Source organism: Dendropsophus ebraccatus, chromosome 2 (assembly GCF_027789765.1).
Source record: "Dendropsophus ebraccatus isolate aDenEbr1 chromosome 2, aDenEbr1.pat, whole genome shotgun sequence".
Lineage (NCBI taxonomy): Eukaryota > Metazoa > Chordata > Amphibia > Anura > Hylidae > Dendropsophus > Dendropsophus ebraccatus.
In genome coordinates, this window is record NC_091455.1 from 113,328,174 (window position 1) to 113,354,341 (window position 26,168).

Here is a 26,168-nt window from a genome sequence, read left to right on the forward strand (position 1 = left end):
CAGCGGCCCTGCTTCTCTATTCAGCCTGTTGTACTACACTACTGCATTATGGGGATCTGAAGCTCTATCCTGTTTCTACAAACTGCTGCAGTTATTTCAGTTTTATGCCCTGCTGCTGTTATTTCAGGTTTATGTCCTTACTATACATTATACTCCACATGCTAATTGCTATACTGTTGTAACGGTCTAGTGGTCTAGTCTGGGTTGGAGCCCAATAGCAATAACAACACTGGATGTAGACAAAAGTACAAGAGACTAACCTTGGTTAGTTGGAGGTCGCTACACAGGTTGCAGTGAAGTGGTGGAGACAAGCGTGGTCAGCAGTCAGCCAGAAGTCCATACACAGGTAGCAGCAATGTGTTTGGAGGTTTATACAAAGCGTAGTCAGATACTTAGCCAGAGTCCGGTGCACAGAGAGCAGCAATATAGTTGGAGGATAAGGCAGAATCGGAGTCAGATAACTAGCCAGAGTTCGGTACACAGGTAAGTAACAACAGCAGAGCAGAGTAAGGAGTAGCTTGATTAAGGGCAAAAGCACAATAATCTCACAAGGAGGAAGTGGAAAGGCTGGGTTTATATAGGAAGTCCAGGGGTGGAGCCAATTAAGGATTCAAGACTGGGAACTAAAGAAACATGATCTTGACCAATATATTCAGAACTGGAGCTGTCCAGCAAGGTTCAGTGGCTCAGTGAGTAGAGCTGCAGCCTGGAGTGCAGGAGTCACTAGGTTCAAATCCTGACAACTGTACAGTAACTTATAATATGACATATTCAGCTGTTTCTAAATGTTTGTTTTTATTCATTCTACATGTTATTCAGAATAATAAATCATTATGGGGTGTGGAACCAATTGTCTGCATTTCAATGATTTCTTATGGGAAATTTTGCTCTGGTTTAAGAGTGGATTTGGATTACAAACACAGTCCCGGAACGAATTATGCTCATAATCCAAGGCACCACTGTATGTTATCTTTGGCAATTCCATAGAATTTTACAGAAGTGTCTCTGCTCAGCTGTCACACTTTTGAAACAGGGGCACTTAGTACCCTGTTATTATGGTCGAAGAGTGCCCCGGGGTGAGACCCCATAAATCTTGTATCACCCATCCTTTGAATAAGTGAAAATTTATTATCTTGGGATAATAATCCCTTTAGGACTACTGTGTTGGACCAATACCTGATTGTGTGCAGAAGATGAAAATAAGAAAGGAATATTGCTTTGTGCGATGATTGTGTCAAGTTCCAGCCCATTACAAATCCAGCATGCAATTCTATGCATCAGTTTAAATGATCATTTAAATAAATCACTAAAATGGTGCACTACATTGAAAATTTATATAAAAGTGGTCCAACCTAATTGACCAATCTAAGTAATAGCATACAGAATAAAAATGCTAAGAAGCTAAGGAATACAATATGCATATGTGATCAAATTCAGAATTCCTCCTCTCAGCAGATTTGAGAAAAGAAATTATTTCCCTTAATAAAAGAACAAAGCCAGCAAGTGATATGTAATATATAAACCTTGCTCCATTTTCATGGGACATTTCAAAGTGTGCCCTTCAAGGATATATTGCCGACGAGTATCTTGTAGCATTTATTGCACCACTTGCCTGTTTCAGTATTTCTGGTGATTGAGATTTATTGCCTTCCTGTTGCTTTGTGTGTAATTTATCACATCTCTTAACCAGGTAAAATAGAACCAACAAGAGTACATCTGAAGGCTGCAATATTTCAGTTATTGAAAGAATCAATGCAGGTCAAATGTGCTCAGGTTGTTAGCAAATTTCCTTCCAAGCTTATTACTTCTGGAATATCTAGTCATACAAGGATTTCTTTTTACAGTAGGTATGATTTATGACGAAATTGCTTTAATGCCTTTAGACTATGAATAATCATACTTGCCAGTTTCAGAGAAAGGAAACAGATGAAGTGACTAAAAAAGTAACAGAGATTTGTCATTTTACAGTACTGTTGAATATCTATAAAATGGTGATTTGTATATAATCTTGTACTTTATTATTATGAGTTTGGTCTTACACCTACAAAATGTGTCAATGCTTAATCTCTATGTCATTTTATATACACCAATATGGATGACTGCAATTTCTGTGCAGTACTGTAGAATAGGTGGGAGCTATATAAATATTATGATGATGATGATGATGATTATTATTATTAATACTATTATTATTCAATATTATTGTTATTATTGAATAGAGAAGAGAAAAACATTACCAGCACTCACCAAATTGCTGTATAGGAGTTCGTCCTTTATTCCATTTTCATTGAAAGCAGGGAGGGAGTAATAGGTGGTGTGGACAGTGCAAGTACTGTTGCCAGATGCATAATACAGCGTATACACAATAAGGTTTTTTATTAAGGACTTTTGTCATTTCTTTTATAGAGGTAAAAACCAAGAGTACTTTATAAAAAAACACTTATAGTCTATATGTACAGGGAAAGGAGTGCCACGTTTAATTAATCATGTCCGATCTAAGCAAGGAGGCAACACTAAAGCCTTGAAATTCCTCAGACTCGAGCATGTCACACCTGTATCACATGGATCAGTCAGACACCAAATTTTACTCAGAAAAGAGTCTCTTTGGATATCCAGACTTAACGTAAGAGAGCCGCGTCAGTCTGAACGAGTGGAACGACTTGAGTGTCTTTGTATAATTGCCTTTCAGCTGATGCTTTGTGCCTGATTGATTTTAGATCACATGCACTTCTCTTTTTTTATTTATTTGCATCTCCCCCTTTCTATGACACTGTTCCTGAGCCAGTTGATGGGCTAAGTAGCCTGAAACGATCATCCTGCACTCTCCCTCACTCTCTCCCTGATTTAATAAAAAAATGGGCGGTGCGGATTGTCTGTCCCTCCATTCTACATTTCATTGTTATTGTACTGTACAAATCTACATTGGTCGGGTCGTACTGTTGCTGTGTGTAATATGGAGAGGAGAGATGCTACTTCAGCTCATATCAGTCACCATTGCATTTATTGCTCAGCTTACAACAGAATCCTAACTTACATAAGCCCCATCCTGCTGAACCCCCCCCCCCCCACACCTGCAGGTTGCTGACCCCTGTGACCTGGAATTTCTTAATGTAAATAAACATAAATCTAAAAAGCAGCAACAGGGGATGCCCATGAAGACAGAGGTGAAAGAAAATTGGAGAAAACAACTAAGGGAAAAAGGACAGATTATAAATGATTTTCTATTCCAATAAGAAAAAATGGTTGGACAACCTCTTCAAATTTGCATCAACAACATGGGTATTGTCCCTTGAACAATATGAGCACCCTATATGATACCTGCTGTTGTTATTCCTTTTGCATTTAGTAAATAAATACAGTCATCACCTCAGAGTCTGTTCATTTATTTTCATAGTTTGTAATTCTTCATGTTTGTTTCTTCCCCACTTATAAAGTGTTGCACAACATGTTGTCACAATATTGAGATTTTTATTGTATTTTGTGTTTGCGAAGAGCCTTTGTATCAATTCTGTGCAAACGCTATGGAATGTTATTTATAGCTACAAATTATCACATATTTAATTTACTAATTAACTCTGAATGTGTTCTAAACAAAATATTTTACTGTAATTCTGTTTCCCCACACCTTTTTGATGTGATTTTCTGTGTTTTTATATGTTAATAAGAATAATTTATTAAGATCTTTGATCTTTTTTTTGAAACAGTGAAAGACTTATTTTATTTCAGGATCAAAAACGATGCTCAGTAGGAAATGTCAAATTTCCTACAATTGCTGTTAGGTAAATTCAGATATTCACATTGTCTTTTTAATTATCCGGAGTTATTGAAGGCATTTTTATATTTCCCTTCGCTCCCAATAAAAAAGAATCCCAATGACACTACGGTATATATTTCAATGATTTGCTCCTTTGGAAAACAAAGCAACAAGGTTAGACATGAAGAGTAGAATAACCTTGAAAGAGTTTTGTGAAAGCCATACAATAATATTGATTTGATTTCTTGATAAGTTTATAAATAGATGTGTTGTGAAAGCACTTAAAAGCCATTGTCTCCTTAGAATGATTTAGAATATAACAGCTTTCAGGAAATAACTGGGAGTTTTTAAAATGCATGAACACACTTTATTGCAATTTTATATTAATAGGAATATAACATTCTGGTAAAACCAAGATCAGGGGACATGATTGACCTCTCTGCATGAAAGGACCAGGCTTCTGAGTTTTGTCTCATTACACCAGGAGTTGGGAATATTCCAGTGGAGAACAATGGGTCAGATTTAAAACACCAATGACTTTGTAAGTGCGATGAATATATGAGAATGTTTCAGTTTGGATATTATGTTGTTTTTCTGAGAATTGTTCAATTCTGTATAGGATTAGTGCATGAACTAGGCACTGAGAATTCTTTAACCACTGATATTCCTTTTTATTATGGCTATCAGGGGGCCTTGCTGTAGAGGTTGTGTTTTACAGTACTATGGAATTTAGCTGCATGAGGAGTTGGGGCCTGGCCCCCAGACAAAGCTACATTTAAAGGGAATCTGTCACTAGGTTGTGGAAATTATAAAATAGAGACAAAAATGCTAAACAGAACAATGTATCACTAACATTGTTCCCTTCAACTGTTCTCCTGATATGCAGGACAATGGGCTTTATGCCTTGTCGCTCACTCTGTCCACCCATCATTGACTGACAGCTGTTTGTCTATGCGCAGGCCCCTGAAATTCAATTTATTACACACTGTGCCACTGAAATTCATTATATTTTACACTGGGTTGGAGATTAGCAAACTTTTCAAAAGATAAGTTCAGCAGGTTCGCCAAACTTTGCCAAAAAGTTTGGATTGCTTAAGGTTCGTCCAAACCTTAAACAAACCAAACCTTAAACTTTGGATTAGGTAATGACCCAAGCCTTTCCTGAGAGGTTTTATCCAATATTTATATACAATTGAGGAATAGGAATTCCTCACAGAATGTACCTAACTTTCCTCAATGGCAAAAGGGTAGTTCAAGGGTACAAACACGGATCTGCAGTGAAATTCTCGCAGCGAATTTGCAGTAAAATCCGCTGTGGATCCCTTCCTGTTGGTTTCTATGAAAGGACATACCCTCATATCCTTGTTAACCAACCGCCGGCCAGAGCATACATTACCTGCTCCCCGCTCCGGCTTGCTTTGGGGGCTCCCAGCTGGACGTCCCGCTCAGCCACTCAGTGTACTGCCTCGTCGCACCCACTGATTGGGTGAGTGGGACATCTAGCTTGGAACCCCCAAACAAGCCGGAGCGGGGAGCAGGTTATGTATGCTCTGGCCAGCAGGGGGTTAACGGGGCTGTCAGTTACATACTCACATCCCGCTGCGAGTATGTCCTCTTATAGAAACAAACAGGAAGGGATCTGCAGCAGATTTCGCTGCAAATTTGCTGCAAGAAATCCACTGCGGATCTGGTATGTGTGTTTGTTCCCTAAAACATAACCTTTCTTAGCTTGAATGGTAAAAGTTAGACATGTTTATATATATATATATATATATATATATATATATATATATATATAAAGTGCAGCTAGAACCCTTAAATTAACACACACTGTAATGAACTGATATATTATTAGGAGCAAGCACTGCAGAACAGTATTATATTGCAGGGCAGTGTTACATCACACATGACCTTGTGTTAGGGCCCTTTTCCACCGGACAATTATCGTTCGCATAATCGTTAACGATTAACGATCTCAAACGACCGCTATTGCGAAAGACCTGAAAACGTTCATTCACTTCCATGGAACTATAATCGTTACTTATGATCGTATTTGCGATCGTTTCTTGTTCGCTATTTCTTCGCTATTGCGTTTGTATCTACTGTGAACGACCGAACGATTTGCGAACGTTTTGTGAACAAGCAACGATAAAAATAGGTCCAGGTCTTATAAAGCGATCAACGATTTCTCGTTTGGTCGTTAATCATTAACTGCATTTCAACCAAAAGATTATTGTTTAGATTCAAACGATTTAACGATAATCTGAACGATAATCGTCCGGTGGAATAGGGCCCTTAGACTGTATTACTGGAGTAGGAGTAGTGTAATGCTTGCTCTTTTATTGGGTATTAATGAAGGAATCGATTAAGCAACACAGATAAAGAGATATGAGGGTATTTAGACAGTTGACAGTGATGTCCCTCCTCAGTTAATTTACATGGCCTGCATTAAAGGTGCTTGAACTTAATGAGCACTAGGAGTTAGCCACAACCTCTATCAGCAACCTCCATATGGTTAAGTTGTTAGTAAGCAGCGATTAACTCTATATCCTCGATTATAGAAGGATTCTGCTTAGTAATAATCAGGCTACATTTATGCACATATTTGTATCAGTAGCATCGCTACAAATATTATGTACCTAGCAAAATGTGTTATGTGCAGCAGAATTTCTTGCAACTTGCTCTGACAATATAAAGCTGACAGCTAAGCGATTCTGATCATAAAAGGAATCTGCTTTGCTACCATCAGACTTTACTGACAATCATTTTGTATCAGTGGCATTGCTACAATAAAGTGGTACTACTAGGTTCAAGCAAGTTCTATGCAGTTGGGTTTCCCCGTAATTGTCATGTCCTGCACAGCACTGATATTTTTTAGCAAACAGAGGCTGTACTCCATGGGCATAACTAGAAATGGCTGGGCCCCATAGCAAACTTTGCTTGCACTTTTGTGGCATAACCCTAGAAATAAGCATCAAAACCAGCACCAGAAAAGCATAGTGAACACCAATAGAAAGCTGTGTCTCTTTTCCTGTGTTTTTGTCCCTAGAGAGCTGCGTCTCTGCCCCTGTGTTCCTCCCCTTCACAATAGTAAAAGAAGAGTAGAGGAAAGTATGGCAACTGGTTGGCAGCTCGGTGTTGGTGCTCCTGAGAAATCTGCTTACCCAGAATACAGCCGTTCATGAGTGCTTTTGGCCTGAGAAGGATATGATGTCATGGCAAGGGATGCACTTGTCACCATCGCCCAGCTACAGGGAGGCTATCCACACAATCCACCACCATCATATCACACTGGACACTGGAGTAAATTACTGAAGTCTAGTAGTCTCAGTGAGACCATCAAGCTTGTCTGAGTACCCTTAGTGGCCAAAGTTCATTTACAAATCTGCAAAAAAGAGCCCATGGAGCCTCATTTAAGAGTCTCGAAACACAGGACTAGCCAGATATCCTTCCAGGAAGGACCCAGCCAAGAGGTGGCTCCTGTAGGGAAACAACCATATTAGGTGGTCCAATAAGAGGAAAAACCAAGGCAAGGTATCCATCCACAGACAGTTGTTTTAGGGTGTTGCCCCTCATCAGTGTGGAGCAGGATTCTGGCTAGGTGGGATCAATGCCTAGTAGAGCCATAAGAGAACAGATCACTGATCTCAAGGAGACCAGCCAAAGATAACGTTGCTGCTTTGCCAACCACTGGGGATAGTCCACAGCTAAAGGAATTCCTGAGAATTCTTTGTATAAGGTAGTCACCCAGATGTAGACATGGACCCCCTTAATGTCCCTCTTAGGGTTAAGCAGGCCATAGTTGCTGTTGTAGATACAGGGCCAGGCCCTGATGTAAACTATCTCTGGAACAGCAGTCTTTTCTTGTCTGTAGCAGACTAACAACAAAGACCCAGAACTAACCACTACCCCCTACTTAAGGGCTAAGGGTCCTATTACACAGGCCGATGAAGACCGGATCAATATTGTAATCTTCTAGATCGCCGTTTGTTTAATGGGCCTATTACATAGCCCCATAATCGTTTAGCAAGGGCCGCACAGACATCGTTAGCAATGTCTGTTCGGTCCTTCCCCAAACAGTTAATTCTTTATCTGTCTGTGTTCCCAGTCTTCTCCTTTGCTCTGTATGCATCCCAGCTTTGTGCACTGCAGCTTCAGAGCGGCCTGTCTGAGCTGACAGGCCCCTCAGCCAATGACTGGCCTCTGCCAGGATGCATACAGAGTGCATCTCTCTCTCTCTCTCTCTCTCTCTCTCTCTCTCTGTCTCTCTCTCTCTCTCTTATTTATTTTGAGAAATATTCCCTGTTTAAGTTACAATATCCGGATTTCGGTTGATCTCTACAAAAGATTTATTAGGTTTACCTGATTCTTTAAAGCGTTTCGCATCTCTAACAAAAGGCATTATGCTGGGCCTTTCTGAGGAGGAAAGCACCATATACTTATCCTGTGAATCTCTTATAGACACAAAAGCATCTTGGGATGGAAAAGACATCTATTTGTTCTTTTTATTGAGTATTTCATGTCTCAATTCACGCTCTTTCTTAGAAAATTGATTTTTCTTGTATATAATCTCTTTATGGAAGGCCAGGTAAGAAAGCTTTTTAAACATCCCATGTACAAGTAATAGATGTAGAGCTTTTAACCTCCCAAGACAGTCCAATCTCATGTATTATTTGATCCTTATTCTTTGTGATAGATAACCAATGAGGGTTAATTTTAAATGATTGCTTCTAAGGGTACTTGAGGTAAATTCCATTATCTTCAAATAAAGAGGAGTCATTAAACATATATTTTTACATGTCATAAGTCATTGATTGCAGTGGGCCTTACCGCTAAGACCCCTCCTATTAGGTCATACACAGTAGCTGGAGAGAGAGCAGGAGAGAGGCTACATTGTTGGAATTAGCAGCTGGAGAGTGGATGACACTCCCCCCCCCCCACACACACACACACACACACACTCTTTCCCCTACTATTTCTCCTAAACAAAGTGAGTCTCAGCAGTGAGACCTTTTTTAATGACAGCTACTCTTAAAGGGAATGTGTAATCCAAAAATAGGATGAAGATTGTCTTCTTGAAGGATTCAATCTGTGGCTATTAGAAACAGAACATAGGTATGGTGTGCCCTGGATGACAAGACAGTGGATCGATCTTGTGATATACCAAATACCTATATTGTTATGCTAAAAACTACATAGCTGTTTATAAGCCAGCCAATTGGTAGGTGATAATAGGTTGAATTCCAGCAGGCCTGCAAATGGGTAAACACCATTCCCAGTGAAGGAGTCCTTGGATGGACAGTAAGTGGACAGTAAGAAAACACTTTTTCAGGATACTTAATAAAAGCAGTGTATCTTACAAATCTTACTGACCATAAAACCAACTTGAGTGAAACCTGTAAAACCACAGGAGTGAGAGGTAAATGTGGAAAGAAATTCAGATCTAGTCCTTTTTTCCCAGTAAGCAAGCAACGTCAGGACAATGTCTACTGATTACATCAAATACTGTAGATCTTTCAGCTTTGCCTTTCAGTCATCTGATCTAACTAACTACTGATGAAAGACATGGGGGGGGGGGGTTCTCAAGGCCTCACCCGACGTAAGTCTGTAAAAGGTTGCAGATTGTTGCTTAAACCACTTAGCAAAAACTTGTTTAGCCACCTACCTACTGTATGTCCTGCTCACCTGATGTTGGATGTGGCAAGGCCTAGGGGGGATGTAGCCTCCCTCTGCACCTGATTTATCATAGCAAAAATCTACACACGCTCCATAGCTGGTGTAGATTTCTGACTTCACAGCAGTCTGACTAACCGGATTTACTGTCAGGCTTGTGCTGGACACAGCACCAGCGCATTTCTCAGATACGCACTGAGACTCTCTGGGAGTCCCCCAGCCTGCACAATTGGTCTCTTATAAAGTCTCCCACTGCATTAAACTGGAGCCAGGCTGGAGCTGCAAGTTGGTGCTCCTTGTCTAGTCCTTGATATCTAAGACGATTATCAGATTACAATGAAGGTTATGCCGTAGAAGCTGAGAATAGGAGGAATGGAGACATGCTGCTAACACATTATGCAGCTGGTGCTGCAAATTGATCCAAATTAAATACAATATTGTAACATGCCTAAAAAGCCACCTTCAACAGGCTGCTGAGTGTCACAAAATCATGGTTTTTTCTAAGCTGATCATCTTGCACCACACATCTCAGAATATGCTAAGCCATGATGAAAGGTTAGGTACACGAATGTATGCAGTATAAAGTAAAACATGTTACAAATATGTTTTTTAATCTTTTTGGGGAAACATAATAAAAATATGATAAAAGAAATATCAGAAGTAAATAAAAATTTATAAATAGAAATATGAGAGATTTTTGTCAGTGAAATATTTGCCAGTGACATTGCCTTTAATTTAATGAACATATGACCTTTATAACCTTAACCCCTTAAGGACAGAGCCAATTTCGATTTTTGCGTTTTAGTTTTTTCCTCCTTGTGCATCAAAGGCCATAGCACTTGCATTTTTCCACCTAGAAACCCACATGAGCCCTTATTTTTTGCGTCACTAATTGTACTTTGCAATGACAGGCTGAATTTTTGCATAAAGTACACTGCGAAACCAGAAAAAAATTAAAAGTGTGGTGAAATTGAAAAAAAAAAGCATTTTGTTTATTTGAGGGAAATGTGTTTTTACGCCATTCGCCCTGAGGTAAAACTGACTTGTTATGCACGTTCCTCAAGTCGTTACGATTAAAACGATATATAACATGTATAACTTATATTGTATCGGATGGCCTGTAAAAAATTTAAACCATTGTCAACAAATATACGTCACTTAAAACCGCTCCATTCCCAGGCTTATAGCACTTTTATCCTTTGATCTATGGGGCTGTTTCAGGTGTCATTTTTTGCGCCATGATGTGTTCTTTCTATCGGTACCTTGATTGCGCATATACGACTTTTTGATCGCTTTTTATTACAATTTTTCTGGATTTGATGCGACCAAAAATTCGCAATTTTGCACTTTGGGATTTTTTTGCGCTTACGCCGTTTACCGTGCGAGATCAGGAATGTGATTAATTAAGAGTTCGGGCGATTACGCACGTGGCGATAGCAAACATGTTTATTTATTTATTTACTTTTATTTATAACCTGGGAAAAGGGGGGTGATTCAGACTTTTATTAGGGGAGGGGGCTTTTTATTGACAACAACACTTTATATTTTTTTTTTACACATATACTAAAAGCCCCCCTAGGGGACTTCTAGTATATACACTCTGATCTCTCATTGAGATCTCTGCAGCATAGATATGCTGCAGAGATCCATGAGATTGGCACTCGTTTGCATTCGGCTGCTGCAGCCGGAAACAAACGAGTGCCGAGTCGGGGACGGCGCCATCTTGGAGCGGTCCCCGGCCGGCTTCAGAAACGGAGATCGCTCCTCCGGGATAACATCCCAGAGGAGCGATCTCCGCCACTAGATACCAGGGAGACGCTGGATCCGGTAATCGGAGGCAGCTGTCATGTTTGACAGCTGCATCTGATTACTGTATTAGCGGGCACGGCGATCGGACCGTGCTCGCTAATACCTATGGTCCCGGGCTACACGCGGCACCCGGGACCTTACCGGCAATAGGGCGTACCTATACGCCCTTTGTCGTTAAGGGGTTAAGGCTATTTTCAAACACAGTAAAATAAAGGCAAAATGTAACAGTAAATAGTTATAAAACATAGAATGTATAATGCCCATAATAGAATGTATATGCCCATAGTGGAACCAGACAGGGACACATTTGCTATTTTTGCTATGAGTATACCACCTGCTTTTTTTCCTGATGGAGTCTGGACTGGATACCAGATAGAAAAGTCAAAAATAGAGCTGAATATTGTATCAATACATACAGAAACGTGGTCGACATTTTTGTGCACGCTAAAAAAGCAACATTGTTTTGATACTTTTTATTATAATGGAAGTCAATGAAAAAGGATCAAAGCGTGTACACAGAAATGCATCCGGTTTTCTGAAAAAGAAAAATGGACTGCAAAGACTAAGGGCCAGTTTACACGAAGTAAAATGACTGTATGACACGTAGGCTGGCAGGATTAGGCAGCGAAGAGTTCCGAGGCAGAATTCGGCCAGCCTCCGTGTCATAACAGGCTGTCTATGGGAGGGCTTGCGCGGCTCCTCTCTTCGTGCCTCTCTGCTCAAAAGAATTAACATGTCAATTCTTTTGCGCAGATAGAGGAGGCGCGAGCCCCCCCATAGATGGCCTGTATGGCACAGAGGCTGGCGTGATTCCACGGCGGAGAGTTCCGCTGTGGAATTTCGACAGTTTCACTCCGTGTGAACCCAGCCTAACATAGTAAACTAAGACTCTCAAATAAAACCTATGCTGTGGTGATGGCGGCTAAATATGGGCACAAATAGACAGTTCAGTTTACTACTATCTATAGGTATACCATGGTATACATCAGAGTACCTTTTTAATGGTTTTTCAATATATACACATGATCCATTGCAGTTTTCCGATGGGTACACAGCCTAATGATTGGTACATGGTCCAAAAAAGGACAAGTGGTGACAGGGTCATGGACACCCAAAGCTCATTGATGCATGTATGGAACAAATCCTACCCCTTTTTTTTCCACAAAAGAGCTAAAGGCAGTAGGTTTGTGAAACATGTCAAAGAGTTCAAAGATCACTGACCCTAGCAGTTGATATGCATTTAGGTGTGCAACCTTCATCTGGGGGTTGGGAGATGAAGGGTGTATACCAAAACATAATTGTCTTCATTACCTTTGTAATTATTTAATGCTATGCTAATCAAGGTGTATATTTAGTAAAAATGTGAAATATGTTTTTTTTGTATTGGTTTTTGAGTATGCACTGGTACAGAGTAACCCCTTTACCAGTACCATAATAAGAATCAACCTTGCTTAAAGGGGGTTTCAATGCAAAACATAGTCATGAGTTATCCACAATATAGCTCATCAGTCACTGATTAGTGGGGTGTCAACACCTGACACCGCTGCTAATTAGCTGTTCAGCACAGTGAGCAGAGCCAGAGGAATTTGGTTGTGTAGCAGTGGCGATGCATAACTGCAGCTTAGCTCCCATTAAAGTGAGTGGCAGATTCTTGCCACTACACATTAAACAGAAACAATTGCTTCCAGCACTGTTTACTGTGTAACACAGGTGCTGAACAGCTGATTAGTGGGGGTGCTGGGTGTTGGCACCATGCCAATCAGTGACTGATCAGCTATTCCTGGGGGAAACCCCTTTAAGGAGTAGCAACTATAGTAAACAGATCACAGAGGAAAAATGCATTTAGGAGAGTAGCTAGTCAGTAAACTTATATTGGTTGTGCTAAACATGGCACAAGACTAAACGATAGAAGTGACTGCAGGGGGTGATGTAAACATCATAAACAAGTTATATGCATCCTTGCAGCCACCACTCCTGATGCCCCACTGGTTGCCTTTGTCTTCTGGTTTCTGTGGTGTCTTGATGTGACTGCCCACCCAGCCAATCGGTGACGGGGGAATGGGGCACTGCTGCATTCACTGGTTGATATCATTTAGCAGGGATGTGAATACCCCTTTAAGTACTCTGGTACCTGAATGTCTATGGAATATTTGCACATTACTGATTCTGTTGGAGGAAGCACAATTTAGTACATAACATTTCTCCCTTGTTAAAGGCTGACTGAGACATCAAAAGTATCCAAGGTTATTAATGTAAAACCATGATGCCCTCATTAATTAATCCTCTTGACATGGGCAAAAATATCACATTTGTAAAGAATTTAAAAGAATTGCACAATTCTGCAAGATCATTATTTGGCTGTCTGAGATGGTTACAGAAGAAACAGCATATCATATTACACAATAATCTTTGAAGTCACTGATTAATGTTCCCAATTAACTCAAATTAAAAGGGAATTTTCTAGGAGAACCTAAAGAAGCCCACTCTTTTATTCAATAGTAATGTAATAGGAAAATGTCTACAAAATACATGAAAAATATTTAATATTGCCAAGGTGTTAAGAAAGTTTTCTGGATTTCCAGCAAAATTCATAGCAAAACCTTTGTATTATATTTAAACTGATGTGTTCCACAGTGTAATAAACTTTATCTGCTATGTAAGTGCAAAATAAGTTTTCAAAGTTTTCTAATTTATCATGCAGAGTTTTCTATTTGGAATGACCAAAAAAAGGGGTTAATTCCACTCGGAATGGTCGCTCATCTTTATGAGTGTTAGTTATCTAAATGGAGGATTATCTGTGTGTAAAAAAGACTTACTAGTAGGAGAAAGTGTTTTATATACTGCATCAGTGAATTCTAAGTGATTTACCAACCACAGGCATCTCCAAATCTTTAAAGGGGTTATCCAGTGCTACAAAAACATGGCCACTTTTTTCCAGAGACAGCATCACTCTCGTCTCTAATTCAGGTGTGGTTTGCAATTAAGCTCAATTTACTGCAATGGAACTGAGTTACAAAATCTGCACTCAAACTGCAGACAAGAATGTGCTGTCTCTGGAAGAAAGTTGCCATGTATTGTAGCTTTGGTTTCCTGTGCGCCGGGAGATGCCAGGAGCCCCCAAAACAGGCTAGAGTGGGGACATGGTACAGTATCTTTCCGGGCTGCAAGGGGTTAAGGGCTCTGACTTTGACATACTCTCAGCGTGATGACAATCCTGCTGCGAGTATGTCATCCCATTGAAGTGAATAGGAATGTTTCCACAGCCGATTTAGTTGAGAACTCGCATCCGATACGGCCTAAATAGGATAAAGGGTGCGGATTCCAAATCTGTAATTTGTAGCTTTCTGCTCCTTTGTATTTCACCGTTGTAAGCTTGCAAATCAGGCATGTTGATGCATAGAGAGGACTACTTAGGTTAAGAATATGATGGAGAGGACTAATTAGACTCCTTTATTTGTGGGCTTATAGCAAAGGAACGCAAGAACATAGAAAGATAAACATGCAGGTAAAGATAGGCCATACTAACGTGCTGATATGTCCTTATTGCGCAAGAGGCGGCAGGGATGAAGATAAATCTCTGTGCTGTTTCCATGTACTTAGTTGTTTACTCCTCACCCAGTAAGACCATTAGGAGCAGTGCCCCATCACCCCCAGCAACGATCTGGAGGCACATTGGGCAGATAGCCTACAGAATTCATGCTTTATCTCCCTCTCTCTATATATATACTCTGTACCCGTGTTGAAAAGTCAGGATATTCAAATTTTTTTAAATGTATTTCTAACCAAAATGAATGTTAAATTTACAGGCTTTACTTTCCTTTCGAATTCTAAACAAAGCAGAGTTTTTCTGACATCATAACATTTTTCTACAGTGTGCCTTTTTAATTTGCATTAAACTTTTCTTAACAATCCATGTGAATGAGAACAATGTATGAGTTGTCCTATTAGTTTTAAGTGGGTAAAGCTGTAAATAATGATAATGACAGATTACTAGTTAATACATACAGATGTGCACAGATAAGGGCACCAGGTGCGAGAATTAATTCTTTTCTTCCTTTCCCACAGCTCACTAAAGGGAGAAATTATTGCTTGAACATGTGACTGCAATTATTTTCTGAGCCATATAAACAGTAATATTTAGGCACTATTCTTTGTGTGGTATTGTATTATGCATATTCATGTTATTTTTTTAACAGATTGCTTTATGTGGGATTGCGCTACATTGCCGTTGGATATTCTTTCCTGAGAGTTCCCAGGTGGCCAGGTTTTTATAAGTAGACAATTATTGGGGTGTACCGTAGAATGTATTTCATAATTAAGGTAGATTTTTCTATACAGATACATACAGTATAAACTGATCTACTAGCATGATAAATGCAAAGAACAATAGCCAATACCTATTAATATGCCTATTGCTGATTGTAGACTTGTCATTGACCTGACACTAATAAGCAGTTAGACTATATTGTAATTTGAACGTATAAATAAAAATGATAGACATGAATTTATGAAATAATTATGTTTAAAGTAGGTGATTTCTTTTCGTTTTAGTTAATAATTATTTTTTTTTTATTCATTGTTAATGGCATTGTAAAACGTGTGCTAGCAACATGTAATAGAGCAAGAGGAGCTGTGCAGGTTGATATCTTGTTCTGCTAGAAAAGAATTCAGTATAAATTGCTATTCATCCATTTAAACTCCTGCTCATTCTAGGTTTAGGAGTGAATCAGTCCTACCATACCTACTAAACCATTTAAATTAGTAATTTAAATGGATAAAATACAAGTTATACTTCAACTTTACTTGCAAAGCCTTATAGCAATCTACTCTGATACTCCTGCTTTACTACAAGCTGTCTACAGCATAAAGGCTATTCCTGCAATTTTTTTACATTTCTTTCATAAAGTTATATAACTTTGCAATATAACTTTATTAAAAATAATGTTTTTTTTTTCAATGTAAAATTTTTTCATGTTCACATTGACTGGCAGCAGTAAGGGATGACACAGCCTCTGTGTTGCCACCAGTAGCTGTGTCAGGAACTGCAGACATTAAAGCTGAAGAAGATGTCTTCACTGCAAGGTGATTGACAGTTATCCCTGCTTGCTATGCTTTGCTGTGCAGCATCTGCAGTCTGTGGGAATTTTTGTCCATGCGTCTAGATAAGCACTTATGAGGTCAGGTACTGATGCTGGACGTGCCTGGCCTGGCTTGCAATCTCTTTTGTAGTTAATTCTAAAGGTGATCTATGGATCGATGTAAAGCTTACCAAACCCAACACAACACAACCAGGCTGGACCTTGCTTTGTGCACAGGAACACAGTTATGCTGGAGCAGAAAAGGCTGAAACTCAAACTGTTTTTATAAAGATGGAAGCAAACAATTGTCCATAATTGACCATGTCTTGGTACAATGATGATTTCACTTCACTAAGGGGCCAAGGCAAACACATGAGAAGCATTTATATGCCATTATTCTTAAAGGTGGGATAATACATTTAGGCAAGTGATGTTGTCCTGGAATTCTCCAAACCCAGACTGAAATACATAAATTGTCATTCCACAGAATATATTTCTACTGCTCCTGATTCCAATCCTTGCTATCCTTCAAGACTGCTGGATCAAGTGATTCTTTTTTTATGGAATTCATCTGAATTCATGTGGGGATTGATCTATGAAGTTCAGGTGTGGAGGGACTCCCAAGTACAAGGTGTCGTGCTTCCTTGCTGTGGCGGTAGGGTGGTGACTAAGGGAGTTTCAGGGGACCCGTTTAAAGATGAGGAGCCCTCTTCTTTTATCTGTTATTAAAAGTTGGGTTACTGCTTGTGGTTACCACTGAGGCAGCATTTATGGGGAGGTTCTATAGGGGACAAAATTTGTACTCTTTTGTTGAGCCATCTATGACCTCCCATACGGATGGGATATGGTATACATGTGATATGTTTACATTTCAAGTATAATATATGTATTATAAAGATTTTTATGTTCTTATGTAATAAACAGGTTGTAGTTGTCATTCCTTTCCAGCATGTAGTGTGTTTATTGGGAAAAGCAGAGGGAGTTGGGATAGTATTCATATCTCCTGTCCCCTGTAATCTTCGATACCCTGTTCATGTTGATCCTTCTATCATGAGGCCAGGTTGCAGTACCAGCCAGATGAACTTTATTTGTGCTGAATTGGGAGGCGGGCGCCATAGCCATAGCACACAATGGAGAGAGCAGCCGGAGCCGCACTCTCCATTGTGTGAACTGACATACCTGTGCGACCGCTATTCAGTAAAAAGAAGCCACACAAATCTGACATGTCAGTTTTCCGTGCAGCCGATTGGAATCCCAACTAGAGTATACTATGTAGGAGATTTATGAAAGGGTGTAAATATACCCAAATGCCCACAGCATTTACCATTTCATTTTACCAGAGCTGAAAGCTGAGCTGTAATTGGTTGCATTAATTGGTTGTATACACTCCAGTCGGGATTCCACTGACCTTTATGGCAATCTATCTTTTGTATTAATCATGGCTGTTGTTGCAATTAATACAATTAATACAAAAGATATGTTGTGTGAACATGGCCTAAAAAAGGAAGAGTGGGGATTTAATCTAAAAGGCCTCTAAAATATATTGTCTAAATGTAAGGCTTTATATCTTCATCTGAATTTTAGCTATGTTCACTTGTTTGTTTGTTTGTTTGTTTGTTTGTTATTAGACGTATTTTTGGGTGGCTGCCATTTTGAAGAGAAAATACAGCCTTTTTTATTATGGCAATATATAGTTGCACCTTTTTGTGTCTACAATTATCTATAATACGGCCATATATTCACCTCAAAATGTCCGCAGTCCAAAAAACACTGGCCAAAAAACATTGATAGAGAATGCAAAAGTAATCAATTTTACAAGTGCTTTGCATTACTTTTGGATTTGGGGCACTTTTTCCCCTAAAAAGTTGACAGTTTGTTGCCTAGGTTCCCAACTACCGATCAGTGGCCTGGCTGTGATGCAGAAAGGGGACAGGATCTTCGGAAGCTGGTCTGTTTTTACTCCCTCTCCAGGGGCATTTGACAATCCTTACAGACATGCGTTACCTTAGTGGGAGACACAGTGATGCAGAGCTGATCCTTGCACCACCTGTACAAACCAGGAAGTGAGAGGGGACTAATTGGTGCCAATTTGGATCTGGTAGAGATCAGAATATCCCTTAAAGAGTACTTTTAGTATAATGTATAGTATATGTAACGGTTTGTTTCCTGCAAAGCTAAGGATAATATTGATATTGATTTGCTCACCAAGGTGTGGCGCATCTGTGCGCATTTCCGCAAGTCAACAACAGATGCTGCCACCCTTAGGGCAGTGCAAAGGCGCTTGCAACTGCCGGATCACAGACTGCTGTGCAACGTGCCCACGAGGAGGAATTCCACCTTACATATGGTAGCCATGGTTTACCATCAACGCAGAGCCATTGTGGAATGCCAGATGTCAACCTCAGTAAGAAGCGGTAGTCAGGTCAGTCAGCTACCTCAAATCTACAATGAGGAGTGGATGTGGATGTCTTCTATCTGTAAGGTACTGGGCCCCTTTGAGGTGTCAACACAGATGGTCAGCGGTGATGCCTAGTGATGAGCGAATAGTGAGATATTCGAATATTTGATATTCGTACGAATATCACGCGAATATTCAATCCCGTTAAAGTCTATGGGAACAAGTATTCGATTACTGAAAAACATCTATTTAACCATTTGGAGGGTGAAACCAGAAGCTGGGGGATTTGAACGCTTATCGAATATTTGTTGAAAATTTGCGGGATATTCTTACGAATATCGAATATTCGAATATCTCACTATTCGGTCGAATATCTATTCGATCGAACAGTATTCGCTAATCACTAGTGATGCCCCCACCATCAGCCTCACAATCCCGCTCATGTGTTTGCTTCAAACCTCCCTGCTCAGCCTGAAGTCTGAGACTTTGCCTTCGTCACAGGAGACGGGTGAAGAACATCCGCCACTAGATAGCCAGACCACCCTGACATCAGTTTCTCAACACGGAGTAGTGGATGAGGAGGATGAAGAAGAGGAGGAAGAGGAGCAGACTGCTGCCGCGACGTAAGAGGGTACCCATGCTCAATCCTTAGTTGTTGAGTGTGTATGGCCTGAAGAGGAGGGATTGGTGGAGGAGGAGGAGGAAATTGAGCCTATTGAGGAGAAGGAGTTCTTGCGTGTTGGGACCCTGGTGCACATGGCTGACTTTATGTTAGGCTGTCTTTCCCATGACCCTCAGGTTAAACATTTTTTTTACAACACCGATTACTGTGTGTTAACCCTCCTGGACCCTCGGTACAAACAGAACTTTTCCACTCTCATTCCTGCCGAAGAACGCAGTATGAGAATGAATCAATATCAACAGGCCCAGGTGCTGAAGCTGAAAATGTACTTCTCATCTGACACCACTAGCGCCAGAGGACGTAGTTCTGTGGTCCAAAGAGTGGGGGAGAGGAGGGGTGGAGCAGGCAGCTTGTCAAGGAGCAGGGGAAGTTTGACAGTTTCATAGCACCCCAGCAATACTATTTCAACTGTCCCCAGTCTAGACAGAGTAGGGGGGGCCTTCAGAAAGATGGTGAGGGAGTACCTTGCTGACTATACCAATGGCTTTCCCGATCACTCTGCTACATACATCTACTGGGTTGCAAAACTGGATACGTGGCCCGAACTGGCGCTTTATGCCTTGGAGGTGATGGGCTGCCCTGCGTGTTGTCAGAGCGGGTCTTTAGTGCAGCTAGTGCCATCATCACTGATAAGGGCACCCGCCTGTCAACTGACAGCGCTGACAGACTGACGTTTATAAAAATGAAAAAAGCCTGGATTTCACTTGAATTCCACTGGCCACCCGGAGAAAGCAGCTCAACATGAAGATTCTTGGTTTCTTCTCTCCTCCTCCTCCTCCTCCTTCAATTTTCAGCCAACAGCCAAGTCTTCTACCACCTTGCTGTGTCTGGCCTAAATTTTGGGAGGCTCACTTGCTTCCTCACTCACTTTTAATGGTTCTCTGTGTCCTCACTGCAATGCTCTGACGTCAGTACATCTGCGGAGGAGCGGGACTGGTTGCCAGGGGCCCGCCGATCGCGACCTCAGCAACCAGCCAACTGTGTTATCTTCTTTTTTTTCTGTAGCCACGGCCAGGGCCTCACCACCCCGCTTGATCGACATCACGTGTACCCTTGATGGTGACTGAAAGCTGGCCTAGCAAGTTAGCTGTCAGCACCTAGGTTCGCGTCCACTATAAATCTCAGCCCCTGGCCTCACTCCAACTTTTTGGGAAGCTCACTTGCTTCCTCACTCACTTTTAATGGTTCTTTGTGTGCTCACAGCCATGCCGTGTCTGGCCTAATTTTTGGGAGGCTCACTTGCTTCCTCACTAACTTTTAATGGTTCTCTGTGTCCTCACTGCCATGCTGTGTCTGCCCTAATTTTTGGGAGGCTCACTTGCTTCCTTACTCACTTTTAATGGTTCTCTGTGTGCTCACTGCCATGCTGTGTCTGGCCTAATTTTTGGAAGGCTCTGTTGCTACCTCACTCACTTTTAATGGTTCTCTGTGTCCTCACTGCCGTGCTCTGATGTCACTACATCTGCCGAGGAGCGGGACTGGTTGCCGGGGGCCCGCTGATCGCGTTCACAGCAACCAGCTGTGTTATCTTTTTTTTGTGTAGCCGCAGCCAGGGCCTCACCATCCCCGGTCAATTTGCATCAGGTGTACCCTTGATGGTGACTGACAGCTGGCCTAGCCAGTTAGCTGTCAGAAGCTAGGTTCGTGTCCGCTATAAATCCCAGCCTCTGGCCTCACTCCAATTTTTTGGGAGGCTCACTTGCTTCCTCACTCACTTTTAATGGTTCTCTGTATGCTCACTGCCATGCTGTGTCTGGCCTAATTTTTGTGAGGCTCACTTGCTTCCTCACTCACTTTTAGGCTGCGTTCACACTACGTATATTTCAGATAGTATATGTATATTTCAGTCAGTATATTTCAGTCAGTATTGCAACCAAAACCAGGAGTGGATTAAAAACACAGAAAGGATTTGTTCACACAATGTTGAAATTGAGTGGATGGCTACCATTTAATGTCAAATATTTGCTGTTATTTTCGAACAACGGCTGTTATATTGAAATAATGGCAGTTATTTACTGTTATATGGCAGCCATCCACTCAATTTCAACATTATGTGAACAGATCCTTTCTGTGTTTTTAATCCACTCCTGGTTTTGGTTGCAATACTGACTGAAATATACTGACTGAAATATACATAGTGTGAACGCAGCCTTAATGGTTCTCTGTGTGCTCACTGCCATGCTGTGTCTGGCCTAATGTTTGGGAGGCTCACTTGCTTCCTCACTCACTTTTAATGGTTCTCTGTGTGCTCACTGTCATGCTGTGTCTGGCTTAATTTTAGGCAGGCTCACTTGCTTCCTCACTCACTTTAATGGTTCTCTGTGTGCTCACTGCCATGCTGTGTCTGGCCTAATTTTAGGGAGGCTCACGAGCTACCGCTTCTACCTTGGTCACTCTGTCCTCACCGCCATGCTGTGTCTGGCTAAATTTTGGGGTGGTTCATATGCTACCTCTGTTTAAATGGTTCCCTGTGTTCTCACCTCAATGCTGTGTCCGGCAAAATTTTAGGGTGGTTCATATGCTACCTCTGTTTTAATGGTTCCCTGTGTCCTCACCGCCATGCTGTGTCAGGCTAAGTTTTTGGGTGGTTCATCATATGCTACCTCTCTTTTAATGGTTCCCTGTGTCCTCACCGCCATGCTGTGTCAGGCTAAGTTTTGGGGTGGTTCATATGCTACCTGTGTTTTAATGGTTCCCTGTGTTCCCACTGCCATGTTGTGTCAGGATGAGTTTTTGGGTGGTTCATATGCCTACCTCTGTTTTAACCAGGCTGTTGCCCAGAGTTTGGCATAATGGTGCGATTAGGCAGCCTCAGAGGCATGCATACATGCTGCCCCTGCTGTTTCCTGTCTATTTCCGTTGTGTTTTCATCAGTTTCTGAGGTTGACAGGTTTTCACACGACCTTCCCTCTACTGAACTTGGGTCCACTGCAAAAATGCTCGAGTTTCCCATTGACTTCAATGGGGTTCGTTACTCGAAACGAGCACTCAAGTATCGGGAGATATTTGTCTCGAGTAACGAGCACCTGAGCATTTAATACTCGCTCATCACTACGTAAGATATATAAATTTAGATGTATCATTTAGATGGAATTATATAGTACTTCAACTTTGATTAACTGACTCCAAAAGGCTGCAGTCAGGCTCCAGGTGGGAATTTGGATGGGTAGAATAGTGATGAATGTGAAAGTACACTAAACTGGTGCATTGTTAGAAACAAGGCCAAGTTGGGGTATTAAAATCTATTGGTGACATGCCAAGACATACTGCAGACATAGAAAGGACAGAAGTTATGTTAGGGGTAATTGTGCTGCAGTGAGTGACATACCAAGAAATACAGAAGACATAGAAAGCAGAGCAACTATGCTGGGGGGAGAAACAAACACCTTTGATAATCCCTACTGTAGATAAAGCTAAGCCTTTTTTTGTGGCTTTGTGATGCATTTATACAGCAGTAATGGGTTTGCTAAAACATTTACTAGAAACAGCAGCACCCCCTGTGTGTGTTTCTGTGGCTCTCTGCTGTTATTTCCACCTCCTCCTCGACAAACTTATGCATAAAGCCCCCTTGACTCCAGAGCGCTATACAAGCAATAGGGGTAACAAACAGGAACATTACAAGATCAAAACATTACATGAAGGTAAATGGTAGACTGGTACATAGGGAAAGAGGACCCTGCCCGTGAGGGCTTACAATCTATAAGGGGAGAGAGCAAGAAGGTAAAGTGCAGTCAGTAAAAGTGTGACGCAGAATTGTTATAGGTTGTAGCCTAGTTTAAAGAGATGGGTTTTCTGGCTACTTTTGAAGGTCTTGATGGTGGATGAGAGCCAGATGTGTCGAGGTAGTAAGTTCCAGAGGGGGGGCTCTGGCAAAATCTTGCGAAGTGAGTGATTAGTGCGAGAGGCAGGTCAACTACAGGGGAGAGAAGCCTAAAATATCATCTTTACTTGTACTATTGACTTATGGGAGAAAGAAAACACCAGTCAAATGAACACATAAGTCTACAGCAAAACTAGTTCCCATTACATCAATTTATTACATTATTGTAAATACTAAAGTAATAAAGTACAAGAATGCAACATTGCTGACAGAGCTTAATAAGCATATATTTGTTGATCCATATTTGATATACAGATATGCGTGCATATATTATATGTGTTGGTGACCTCACATATTTATTTGATATGTGGTATTTTAAACCTGTAATTATTTCACCATGTAAGAAAACTGCAAAGGCAAAGTTGCCTACTAACAAGACCACATGCTAGTCATCAATATGTTACCTCTTGTTAACAGTTGGCAAGTATATTAGAAACTAAATTTAAAATGGTCCAGAATCCAATCCTGGAAGACATTTAAAAAGCTTTTCCAATACCTTTAATGTATTTTACAATGTGTTTTAAAATAGAGTCATTATTCAATGAAACACAGAATGCTAAATACAGAATAGAGAACAACCCCATTAATCAACAAAGTAATCACATTGATTTAGTTCCAGTGCTATGGGATGAAGGGAAAGAAATCATAAATAAGAACAAAAACATAAACTGTGCAGACAGTACACAGCCTATACAAATCTTTAAATAATTGGTTTATTTCTGCAGTGTCCCTCTCTTTTCCAATTTTATTGTTTCATGTAACATCTATGCCTACACAGACTTCAGCGCCATCATCCGTCTATAGAATATGGCAGAGGATGTGCTGTTGACTTGAAATTTGTACATATATTGTATTTTGTCTTGCACTCATCTGAACACTGCTCTTTTTCACTCCTTACTGTGTTAATCGAATTCCACCACACGTGTCTGTTTCTCCTGCTGACTTTGTTTTGGGCTGCAGACAGTTAGGCTAGTTGTGATTCTTCCTTACCAGTCTCTGATCTGTGCAGTCTGAATGTCAGAAGACTGGTCCAATCACACCCTGGACCAGGACACTGACATCACATAAGAATATCTGTGGCCCATTACTTAGTATTTGCTATAAGCCCAATTTGGATTTGTCTTGTGTTTACCTGTATTGCTATTTTTGGTAATTCTGACCTGGCTTACCCTTCTCTGACTTCCCATTTCTCTGCTGGCTTGGAACTGTATTTGGCCACTTGGTTTTATGACCCATTTCTATAGACTATTGTTTAGTGTTTGCCTTGTTTTGTCTGTGTGTGCACGTTGGCGGAGAAAGGCACCGTCGACCAGCTGTTGCCGACTGCCTAGGGTCAGGCTGGCAAGTAGGCTAGAGCCATCTTGGGGGCCCAAGCACTAGGGCTCATTGTTGTGTCTTCTATGTCTAATCACCCTGGTCATATGGCCCTAACATTTATTTTCTCATCCATTCCAAGGGCATTTCAACATGGATATGAGTTGTGTGGAACCATTATACAGCACCCATAGTCTATGAAGTATATGAAGCCATACTAAACCGCTCTACATTTTTATTACCCACAGAAGAACATGGATAGCCTGGGGGGGTGAATTTGGTGTCAGTAGATCATACAGAGCCATGAAAGATGTGCTTCAAATCTTGGTCAGGTATAATGAATGGGGGAAGGGCAGGTGTCCAAATTATGGAATCCCAAAAGTAGCATTACTGTATATAATCTCTATTACAACTGTGTGTTCATGCAGGCAGGCTGGTATAAAATACTTGGAAGTATAAAGGAGAAGTTAAAAGGTGTAAATATGGAAAGTCAAATGTCATAGTTGATAGGCACAATGGATTAAATCAAATTAATTATCAATGTAAGAAAAATACAACTGAACAAATTACTTTGTGAACAGATTAATGGTGGTTAGGTGGTTAGGTGGCTAGGTATAGTGGCAAAAGAATGACATATGAGTCCCTAAAGGCTGTTTGTAAGATTGTTAATAAGAAATATGGTGCCTCTTTAAAAATGGAAGTTTGGAAAAGTTACATTCTGCCTCCAGAAGAAAATGCCACAAGAAGAGAATAAGGGGTGAATGCTAGCTCTGAAATAAAAATACAATAAGGGGTGGATTAAATTTAACATAAGCCATGGGCTGTTCACCAAGCCTGCCCCCCCCCCCCCCCCACCCCACTGCAACTATAGCAGCACTAGCGGAGTGTTCATAGTACATAATAGATACCGTCATGATGCCCGGATTTGTGCAAAATCAAGGTAAAAAAAACAGTGATTTATTGCAAATCATGGCAGAACTGTAGCCAGGAGAAAATACACCATTTGAAGTATACATCTGTTTGGGTGGCCATGGGCCCTCCAGGAGCTCAGGGCCCTGGGCTACTGCCCAAAACGGACCTATTATAATCCAACACTGGGAATAAATGGGTTAAAGTGAGGATGGATAAATTAAAATGGCTGGATGCCTTTTGTTCTTCCGTTATTGGTGAACAGAATAGGAAAAGGATTTTTGTTTGTTGTTGGTTGTTTGTTTGTTTGTCTTGTTGGTGGAAAGGGCTTATTCAATTTAGAGAGTATGAAATAGGGAGACTTGGTTCTCCAAAGAAAATAAAGATTATTAAGCCTGGGCAAGGTAATAGTACAAGCAAGAAGGTAGAGTTCTTTAATCCAAGGTCAATGTATGAGAATATATGGATTATGGTTCCTCTCTTCCCTCGTTTCCTCTTTTGTTTTGTTTTTTTGTTTTTGTTTTTTTGTTGTTGTTTCAGGGGCTGTCTTTCTCCCACCTCCCCCCGCTTTGCCTTTTCTGGGGAGACGACCCCATCTTTGTTATAAATCCCCCTCTGCTGGCAAGGTAGAAGAAGGGGGGAAATATCAAGAAGTTGGTTGTTGTATGGGA